This window comes from Lipotes vexillifer, unplaced genomic scaffold (assembly GCF_000442215.2).
Source record: "Lipotes vexillifer unplaced genomic scaffold, Lipotes_vexillifer_v1.1 scaffold79, whole genome shotgun sequence".
Taxonomy (NCBI): Eukaryota; Metazoa; Chordata; class Mammalia; order Artiodactyla; family Lipotidae; genus Lipotes; species Lipotes vexillifer.
Genome location: NW_006775678.1, coordinates 2,911,478 through 2,921,966, shown reverse-complemented (window position 1 = coordinate 2,921,966; position 10,489 = coordinate 2,911,478).

Sequence of the window (10,489 nt, the reverse complement as noted above, 5' to 3'; positions counted from 1 at the left end):
TCTTTTTACTTGAGGGTAATACAGGGCATGTCTGCTCACATTCTACTCCATTAACCAAAGCAAATCACATGACTGAGGCCAAAGGCAAGGGTGCAGAGAAAATTGCTATGACAGAAGGAGGGAATGAAAATTTTCAAATATTGTAATCCACCACAAGGCTGTTTTACAGTGCTACATATCTTGTACGATTTCTTCCTTGCTCTAAATTCCTCAGCATGACATTCAAAGCCTTTTATAACGTGGCCCCAATCGTCATCCCGACCTCAGAGCCCACTATTCTTCTCTACACTTTGTGATCTTGTAACCTTGGACTGCTCACAATTCTATGAACATGACTTGCAATTGTAAGCCTGCGTGCTCTTATTCACTTTGTGCACCCTTCCCCCAACACATCTTATGGACTAGTGTTGGAAGATTACTTGATGTTTCCTGAATGAGCCACGCACTCTTTCAAGACTGAGTTCAATTATTTCCTCTGCCTGGGATGTTCCTTACTTCTCTCTTCCCTGGCCTCTTGAAATTCTACTTTTCCTTCAAGGACCAATTCTTCTGTGAAGTCTTCTTGTATTCTTATAGTCAGAATTAATTATTCCCTTTTCTTGTCCAATTACAGCACTAATTGCCACCTACCTTAATTCCTAGTTATGTGCATACACGTCGGTCTCTCCCAAGGGGTCATATGAGCTCCCTGATGACATTTTAGTCCCTTCTGCATTCCCTCCAGAGCAGAGAGGAAGCAGTTCCCAGCACATAATAAGCATTCAATTGAAGTTTGTAGAATTAAATTACACACCAGTATGGCCATAAAATAATATTTAAAAATCATAAGATGAGTTTAAAAAATTCCCGGAGTTGTCAACAGTGAAAACTTTGTAACTTCTAAGAAAAGTTGCTGATCAGTGAAGCAGAGAACAAGTCAAGAATCAAGTACAGTTTGCCCTTCAAGAACCAATGACTGACAGCAATAAAGCTACAAGTGATTTATTACCTTCTTGAAGTGCATACATTTATTTTGCTCAAGGTGTGTATTTTATACCTCCTAACAGCCTTGAAGAGAGTTCTAAAAAAAGTTCTCTGACTTTTATGCTTCCCAGGTCACCTGGTGGAGAGGAATAAAAGTAAGCACTAAAGGCACACCTCTAGTGCTCTTGGGGTTCGCTTTTTTTTGCGGTACGCAGGCCTTTCACTGTTGTGGCCTCTCCCGTTGCGGAGCACGGGTTCCGGACGTGCAGGCTCAGCGGCCATGGCTCACGGGCCCAGCCGCTCCGCGGCATGTGGGATCTTCCCAGACCGGGGCACGAACTCGCGTTTCCTGCACTGGCAGGCGGACTCTCAACCACGGCGCCACCAGGGAAGCCCTCGCTCTCCCTTCTTTATAAAAATATACCTTACTTGCTAGTAGTTGGAATTATTTACAGTGGTGAGTTAAACTTTAAGTTAATTTCTCGTTATCTTCAGAAATATGGTCTGATGCTTGGGGATGAAGTCTGTCTTTCGTATTTTCATCGGAACACTTTGCTCATGGGTTTGCTAGAAGGACATTTTTTGCTAATTTTTGATCACTGACATCAACATATATTGTATCTTGTATTATTTAAAATGCCTGTTTTATCCATAACTCTTTGGAGCAGTGCTTTTCAGAGCGTGGCCGTGGATTGGCTACCAGTCTTGGACCTGTTTGTTACCTGTCCTCAATAAGATAAGGTACTTGTGCCAGAATGTAAATTAACTGTGCCATGAAGCACTCTGTTTAGTTCAGCTGACTTTTTGTTTTCATAGCAAGACTTTATTGATGAAGGAAGCAGTGCACTGACTTACATTCTGACACAAGCTCCTTTTCTCACTGTAGACTGACATTCTGAGTAGAAGTGCTGTAGAGAGCCTGCCCTATGCACATGGGAAGTGCCCCTAGTCACTGCTGATTGAAGCTAGAGTGGACTTGTGGCCTGTACTAACCAACCATCAGTCTCTCTTCCTCCCCCGTTTCTCCTTCTTTTCTCATCTGTTTCTCACTCTGTAATAGGAACTCAAAGGTGTAGAGGTATCTAGATGTAGATGTCAGTTTGTGGTGGACATTTGTGCTGAAAAGTCTTAGTTGGAGCCCATACCATATAAGATGGAGCCACAAGCAAAGCAAAGTTCTGGGCATTAGAAGCTATGAGAAAGTGGGTCAGGGGGAGGGGGAATGTGAAAATTTCTGAAAGAAATACAGAAATAAAACTATCTATAGAGATGGCAGAGATGAAAGGCCGTGTGATGCTGGGAGAAGACACACACACACACACACACACACACACACACACACACACACACACACACACACACACACACACACACTCTCTCTCTCTCATTTTCCAGGGAGTCCCACCCACAGGGATTCTGAGTCAACAGGTCTTTGGTGGAGTCTGTAAATCTATGTCTTAACCAGTGCCCCAGGATATTCTCAGTTTAGGGAACTTTAGACCCTTCTTGGAGGAACTCTGGCTGTTTTGTTAGGTAACCTTTATCCATCTTTCCAGCTTCAGTCCTAGCCAAACTATACAAATTCAAACTAAATGTAGTAACACACCCTTCTGGCACCTTCATGCTTTTGCATGTGTTGTTCTTCTTGCCTGGAATTCCTCTCCCATTTTATCACTCTGGTTAAAGCTTCCTAGTTCTTGCAAACTTAGCTCAAGCATCAGCTTCTTTTGTAGCCTTGAATCCTGTTGTCCCCATCTGATTTCCTCCACTCAGTTAGGATCCTTGTTACATTATTTTAGCCCTTGCCCAACTTCTTAGCTCTCTTATAGGGAAAATCTCCTTGAATGTTCCTCACCTCCCATTCTCTCTCCTCTTACCTTTACCAAATTCCAAGTCCAAACTCCAAATTCTGAGTCTGTTATCTGCTCCCACCTTCTGAATTTCTCAGGAACATTTTGGCACTGGTCATTAGTACCCTCTCTTCTCATACCTGACCTTTTATTGTGAAAAATGTCAAAAATACAAAAACTTGAAGGAGTAATACAGTGAATACCTCCGTATACTTTGTACCTAGATTCAATAATTTTAACACATTTTTCTGTATTTCTTTTATGTTTATAAACATATTTTTTCTTTTCCTTTTTTTGGCCATACCATGGAGCACGCGGGATCTTAGTTCCCCTACCAGGGATCGAACCTATGCCCCCTGCAGTGGAAGCATGGAGTCCTAACCACTGGACCACCAGGGAAATCCCTATAAACATATTTTTATGTTTTTCTTTTTACTGAACCATTTGAAAGTTGCAGATATTGTGTTACTTTATCTATAAATGCTTTATTATGCATTTCCAAATATGAGGTCATGTTTCTACATAACTGTCACTTTTTGGATACACCTTCTCTTATTTTCCTCATTTTTCTCCTATGTCAATGCCATTCCTTCTCTAGATCTTCTTCCTTTCCCCAGCCTATGGGGAAACCATAGCCGTGGCTGTGCTCCATGGCTTAGTCCTTGTTTCTCTTCATTTCCCTAAAATTTCTTTTTGATTCGTCTTACTCCATCCCATGTCATTTAAATTCCATCTACAGTTTGTAGGCTTCAGAATTTTCAGTCCAGTCTTCTCATGCTTGGACCCTAGATATGTATATATAACTGTTATTCAACATCTTATTTTTATATAAAAAGAGCATCTAAAATTTTACGTGGCTGAAAACGTCTTTGTTTCCCTCTTATTCATGTCTTCCCCTGTGCAGTAAAGAATCTAACCTTGCCCAAAGAGAGGTTTGGCCTTGCCATTAATTTTTGGGAGGCAGTCACTAAGCCCTTGGTCTGTCATGCCTGATAGGAGTGTCTTTGTTTGCCTGTGGACCTTGGATCAGGGTAGCTTAACAGTATGATTTAGGGTTGGGGCTGGTCCCACCACAAGGGCCGACAATATGATTCTGTGTGCGCGGAGGGGTGGGTGGGGAGACTGGGCCATGCAGTATCAGTAGCCCTCTAGAGAGACGAGGGACTGAGATCAGCCCCTTGAGCAATCAGTCACGTCTTTGTGATGGCACTCCAATTAAAACCCTGAACATTAAGGCGCGAGTGAGCTTCTTGGCTAGGCAGTACTGTGCGTGCTTTCACACATGGATGCTGTCAAATTAATTCTGTCTTGACTCCACAGGAGATGACAGTTGGTAGCTCCATGTTTGGTACTTTCTTGGACTTTACTTTATATGTGTTTTCTCTTGACTAATTTCAATCTGCATCCCTTCCCTCCAATAAACCATAACCATGAGGATAACAGTCTTCCGTGCATTCTGTGAGTCCTTCTAGTGAATTATGGAACTGTAGGTGGTCTTGGGACCCCTGAACTTGCAGCTGGTATCAGAAGTGAAAGTGGTCTTATGTGTGGGCTGTTCCCTCTGTTTAGTTGGCTAAACCTTCACATCCCCTGATCAGTTATTATCTGTTTAGTCTTGAGGAAGCTACTAAAATCCACTCTGCTTTCTTCTCCATAGCTGTAAAGTGGGTACGTTTATAGCACCTATATCATAGGGTTATTATCGAATTATTCAAAATTGTATACAAGAGTCCAAACAAATTAATAAATGTAAATTTAGTAGGATAGTGCATGACTCTGCTATGCATTTGTATTAGTATTATGCTCACTATCTCCATCACTCTCATCAAAGCCACATCTCTCTTAGATTACTGCAGAGCCTCAAACCTCTCCTTCTGCTTCCACTTCCCAAACCTACAGATTATTCATTAAACGATATCAAGAATTAGCTTTTTCAATCACATCATTTTTCTTATGATGCCCAAATGGTCTTGTATCATACTTAGAATAAAGGTCCAAAGTTCTTGTTAGTTGCACTGCCTCCTCAGACCTGCCCACTTCTCTAATACGATCCTTCCCTGCTCTTCCCCTTGCTCAGTACACTTCTGCTAAACATTCCTCTACCTGGTGGCCTCTGCCTCCAGCTCTCTTCTTCTAGGTCTGCACAGAGCTGGCTCCTTCACATTTTCAGGGCTCCACTCAAGTATTGCCCATTAGGGGATTTTTCATGATCACTTTATCTAAAATAGAATTCCCTTCCAACAGCACTTGGAAGTTCTTATTTCCTTCAAAACCTCTATCACTTTCTGAATGTAAATAGCCTGTTTTTAAACTTGTTCGTGTATTATCTCTTTTTCCCACTGGGATCTCAGTTCCATGAAAGTATGGATTTTAGCAGGTTTTTTGGCATGTTGTACCTGGAACATATAAGATGCTCAGTGACGTTTGTTGAATTAATAGCTAAATGATATACCAGGAGGCAGGGAGATGTGTTTATTCACCAGGACAGTTCTCACCCCAGACACAGGGCCTGACACATAGTAGTACTCAATCAATATTTCTTGACTGAAGGCAGTAACAGCCTGAATGTTTTTTATAGAAGGATAAAAAAATTCGCTGCTCCCAGAATTTACTCTTACGCTTTCTTTTCCTGGCAGGCTAAAATGGGATTCCCACTCTTTGGGAAAAAAATGAATATAGCTCTTATGAAATTATTGTAGTGCTTTTCAAATGCCACCTCTTTTTTCTTTTTTTTTCCTGAACGGAATATTTAGACTGGTAAGCCACTGCAGCTATAAAAAGACTCTAAAAATTATCATTAAAAAAGGAAAAAAAATCATACAAATGAGATCTCTTCACCCACTGTTTTACAGAATTCCAGTTTCAACATAAAACTAACTGTGCATGGTTGAGAGTCCGCCTGCCAAAGCAGGGGACACGGGTTCGTGCCCCGGTCCGGGAAGATCCCACATGCCGTGGAGCGGCTGGGCCCGTGAGCCATGGCCGCTGAGCCTGCGCGTCCGGAGCCTGTGCTCCGCAGCGGGAGAGGCCACAACAGTGAGAGGCCCGCGTACCGCCAAAAAAAAAAAACAAAACTAACTGTGCAAATTACATATTCTATTCTACGTGTGTGTAAGCGTGTGTGTGTGTGTATGGTGTATATATAAAATATGAGATTTTATGGTGCACCCACCAGGTAGCTAAAAATGTACCCAATCTAAGGAATTCTATGAGGGCAGTAATGAGAAGATGAAATCTGTCCTTTTTTGTACTGCAGCTTCTCCCACCCAGTGTATTGAGGCCAGAACGAGCCTGAGCATTGTTTGTTGCAATCAGAGCCAGCTGCCCTAGCAGGAATATCAAGGGAAGAGTTTTCTTCAAATTATGGGGAAGGGAGTTTTCTCTGTCATGGTTCATTGTCTTTTATTTAGAAGAAGTAGGCATTGCTTTTACGGAAAGGTCTGTAGCTTCCTATTTGCAAGCAAAACCTTCCAGTATTTACAATTATGATACTTGGTTTCATTCCGGTAAATGGACTTATTAAGAGAAAAGAGTAATGAGAGGGAGTTGGAGGAGGAGAATTTTTATGCAGAAATTAAGCTTGAAAATGCCTAGGAAATGGGAAGTAAGGGGCACCAATGAAATCGTTGCCTGTATGATCCACAGATTCTCCAGGTTTCTGTTTTAGATTAATTTGTAATGATATTTACATTGCTTGCTCTTTCTATAGCGGAGCAAGTACTGGTGTAGAGTCATGAGACCTGAATTTTTATTCTAAATTACTAATATTGTTACTTAAGAAAAGTGTTTTAGCTTCTTGAGACGTTTTATTCATATGAGTTATGAGATTTTAATATTTTCCCATCTACCTCACTGATTTGCAAAGAATTGCAAGCAAGAAGATATATATGGGGAAGAATTTTGAAAACTATAAAGTGCTACATAAAGTGCAATAACATAAAGTATCCTGAAGTATTTTCATCTTCTTAGTGCTAAACTCGTATTCTAAGTGGAAAAGATATAAACAATTAACAGAGGGCTTGGGATACAGAAAACACATGAAAACGTTAGGTGATATTATGATGATGATGATTACGTTATTCTTTCATTAGGAACTGACCGTCCCTCCGTTGGTATATTATGGTACAAACCAGTAGTTAAACAAAAAGACAACAAATATTTGTCTTATGTCTGTGAAAGCATATTTCAAATAAGTGTCTGCATAAGCTGTGTGCAATATTTTTTCTCTCTCTATTTTAATTCCTTTCCACTCTCTTACAAGCATTCATTGCCCAGCACTGTGCTAGGCTGTCATCATATAAAGATAAATAAAGTATGTCTGCCCTGAAGAGGCTGAAAATCCAGTTGTGGAGAGAGACAAGTAAATAAATAAATGCCATCAGGTTTTAGAATGCTGTAATAGACGTGTGAGCCTGCCACAAATGAGGCACATTGGATTACATGCAACTTGCTTACCTCAAGGAAAGGAATACACTTAAGTTTCCTTTCTGTATATAGAATTTGTCTATATTCCGTGACTCCTGGTTTATTTTAAGCTTTCTGTCATTTTCAGAATAGCTTAGCGCTGACACTGAGATTGAGAGTCAAAGGTTGAATTGGTTCGACCCTTAAGATAATTAGATTAGACTCTTTTTGGTGCAAAAGATCTAACCTAGACTCAAAATAAGCTCAAACACAGTAGGGAACGTACTGGTTCACGGAACTGGGAGGTCCAAGATTGCTTAGCTTTCAGGCATGGCTAGCTCCTGGTGCTTACACAGTTTCTTCTCTTCTTCCTTCTTTTTCTTTCTTTTTCTGTCCCTGTCAGCTTCACTTTCTTCCCTGTGTTGTCTCTGTTCTGTCCGATTGAAGATGGTCCTCCTTTGTGTACCCAGTGAAGCTATCTCTTAATAGTGTCAGATTCACATCCTTTATCAATCACAATGGAAAACAGACAACTTTTACCTTTCAGTTTTGTATTTAAATTCTAGAAGATGTGTGATTGGTCTTCCTTTAGTCATGTGCTCATTTTTGGAACAATAGTTGTTCCCAGGGGAATGTGGCACTCTGCTTGACTAGGTTTGAGTCGAATGCATTTTCCCATTGTCCAGTGGGTGGGGATGGAGGTGTCAGTTGTGACTGATATCCTCACTAGAACAGCTTGGAATAGGCTAATATTCCAAATAGACAGCTTTGTTCTGCAAAAGAAAGGATGTTGGGTCAAAGCAGCAATATGTCCCTTTCACAAATAAAAACACAGTGAGAGGATTTCTCTGCAATATTATCAACACATTTGTACTACAGCGGCTCTCTGTTAAATTTCTTGCCCTTTACCTTTACTTCTTCTAGGAGCATCATCATCCCTCTTATGGGAACTTCTCCCTCACAACAAACCTGTAATTAGTGAGAGAGCTGCACTTTCCTGCAGATTCCACCCACTTGGCTGCAGTTGATCAGTCTTATGTTGGCACCTGACTTAATCCAGGCCAATCAGAGATCTTTCCTGGGTTTCTGAACATGGGGCTAGTGAGGGCATGTTAGTGACTCAGTGATGGCAGGTTTAACAAAATGTCAAAATGGAAATGTGTTCCCACGTTTCCTGCTGTGTGGAGGAACTTGGTCCATAGTTGGTTTATAGTTTGAATGAAGCTGATACACAGGAAAGAACAGATCAGTCAGCTAGTGGTAGAGATTAAGTAACCACTTGATTTCTGGACTTTACTGCAAGTCCTTGCTACTCCCGAGAGCTGTGACTTCATAACATGAACACTACGGTCCAATAGAAATATAACATGAGCTACAGATACAAACCACATACTGAGGTTTAAATTTCCTAGTAGAACACATTAAGAAGGTAAAAAGACACAGGTGAATTTAATTTTTACAAAATATTTGATTTAACTCAATATAATCAAAATATTATCATTTCAAATTGTAATCAATATGAAATATAATTGATATATTGTACATTCCTTTTTTCATACCAGGTCTTCAAACTTTGGTGTATATTTTACCCTTGTAGCACATCTCAGTCTGGATGAGTCATATTTCAAGTGCTCAGTAGACATGTGTGGGGCACAGGGTCGGGGCAGGGAAACCCTAGAGACGTGGAACTGGAGAGATGTGGGACGAGGGAGGGAATCTACCCGGGGATGCGTCCTAAGACATGCAAACCAAATTTTTACATTCTCTGTCATCCTTCCTGTTGATAAAGATGCTATAAAGCACAGGAAGCTCAGCTCGGTGCTCTGTGATGACCTAGATGGGTGGGGTAGGGGAGGGGGGTGGGAGGGAGGTCCAAGAGGGAGGGAATATGTGTATGCATATAGCTGACTCACTTCACTGTGCCTCAGAAACTAACACAACATTGTAAAGCAATTATACTCCAATAAAAAAAAGTTTTTAAAAAGATGTCATATCAAATATCTATAAAGTAATTCCTTGTCTTTGGGATAAAAAAATGTTGATGTCTCCATTCTTCATTAATATTCTAGAGCTTAAGAACTTCTTTTGTTGTTGTTTTGTTACTTATAGTGCTTTACTTTTCAACAGCACATACTTAAAATTTTCTCCATTACCCTAATGCCATTAAGTAAATTTTAGAAAATGATAAAAATGATCATAAATCACATGAGAGATTTTCTTTTTACAGTTGAAAAATTCATTGAGGGTAATATTTCTTCCTTTCCAATGGTGAATATTTACGTGAAGGTATTTTTACATATGACAGTTTAACCTTTTAATATTTTTTGTATATGCTGAATTTAATTGGTTTCTTGTAGCATCTTATTAAAATGTGGACTTGTAGTTAAGAAAATGAATAAAAATTGTTTTTCTTCCCTTTGCATTTTGAATGGAAAGATAATATTAGTTTGTTTTGCTTTATACCATGGCAAACAAACTATTATGTAATGATGGCTCCTACTACTTTGATATCTTGAAAAGAATCTACTGTGATTTAATAAGCAAATCTACTCATTTCTTTCTTATCATAATAATCCCTTGAAGCAGAGTTTAGGACAATTTGCAGTGACAGCTTAAGAGAAAAAAGTAGGCTTATTTTCTATAGGTAAGTTCCATGAGGAAGTGTCTTGCTATTTTGTTTACTTCTGTATTCCAAATGCTTGGAGTAGTGCCTACTAACCCAAGAAGATATTCAATAAATATTTGTTGAATGAATACACTAGTTACTATAAATAAAAGGCTCATTTAATAATGCAAAGGGCAAATAGGATATTAATTTGAGCATACACTGTGTGCTAGGCTTTCTGTAAAATCTGTAATATACACTGCAAATGTAAATCTTACAAAAATCCTGTGAAACAGGTATTATCCTCATTTTAAGGATAAGAAAACTGAGACACAAGAGAGGTTAGTAAATTTCCCAAGCTCACATAATTAAATGGTAGAGTTGATATTGTCTTCAGAATTGTTTGATCCCAAAGTTCTTCTTTTAACCATACATTAGTTTCCTAGGGCTGTTGTACATAATACCACAAACTAGGTGGCTTAAAACAACAGAATTTTATTATCTGATATTTATGAGGGCTGGAAATCCAAAATCAAGGGCCATGCTACCTCTGAAACATAAAGAGGAGGATTCCTCCTTGTCTCATCTAGCTTCTGGTATTTTCTGCCAGTCCTTGGCACTCCTTGGCTTGTAGATGTATCACTCCATCTCTGCCTCGACTGTCACT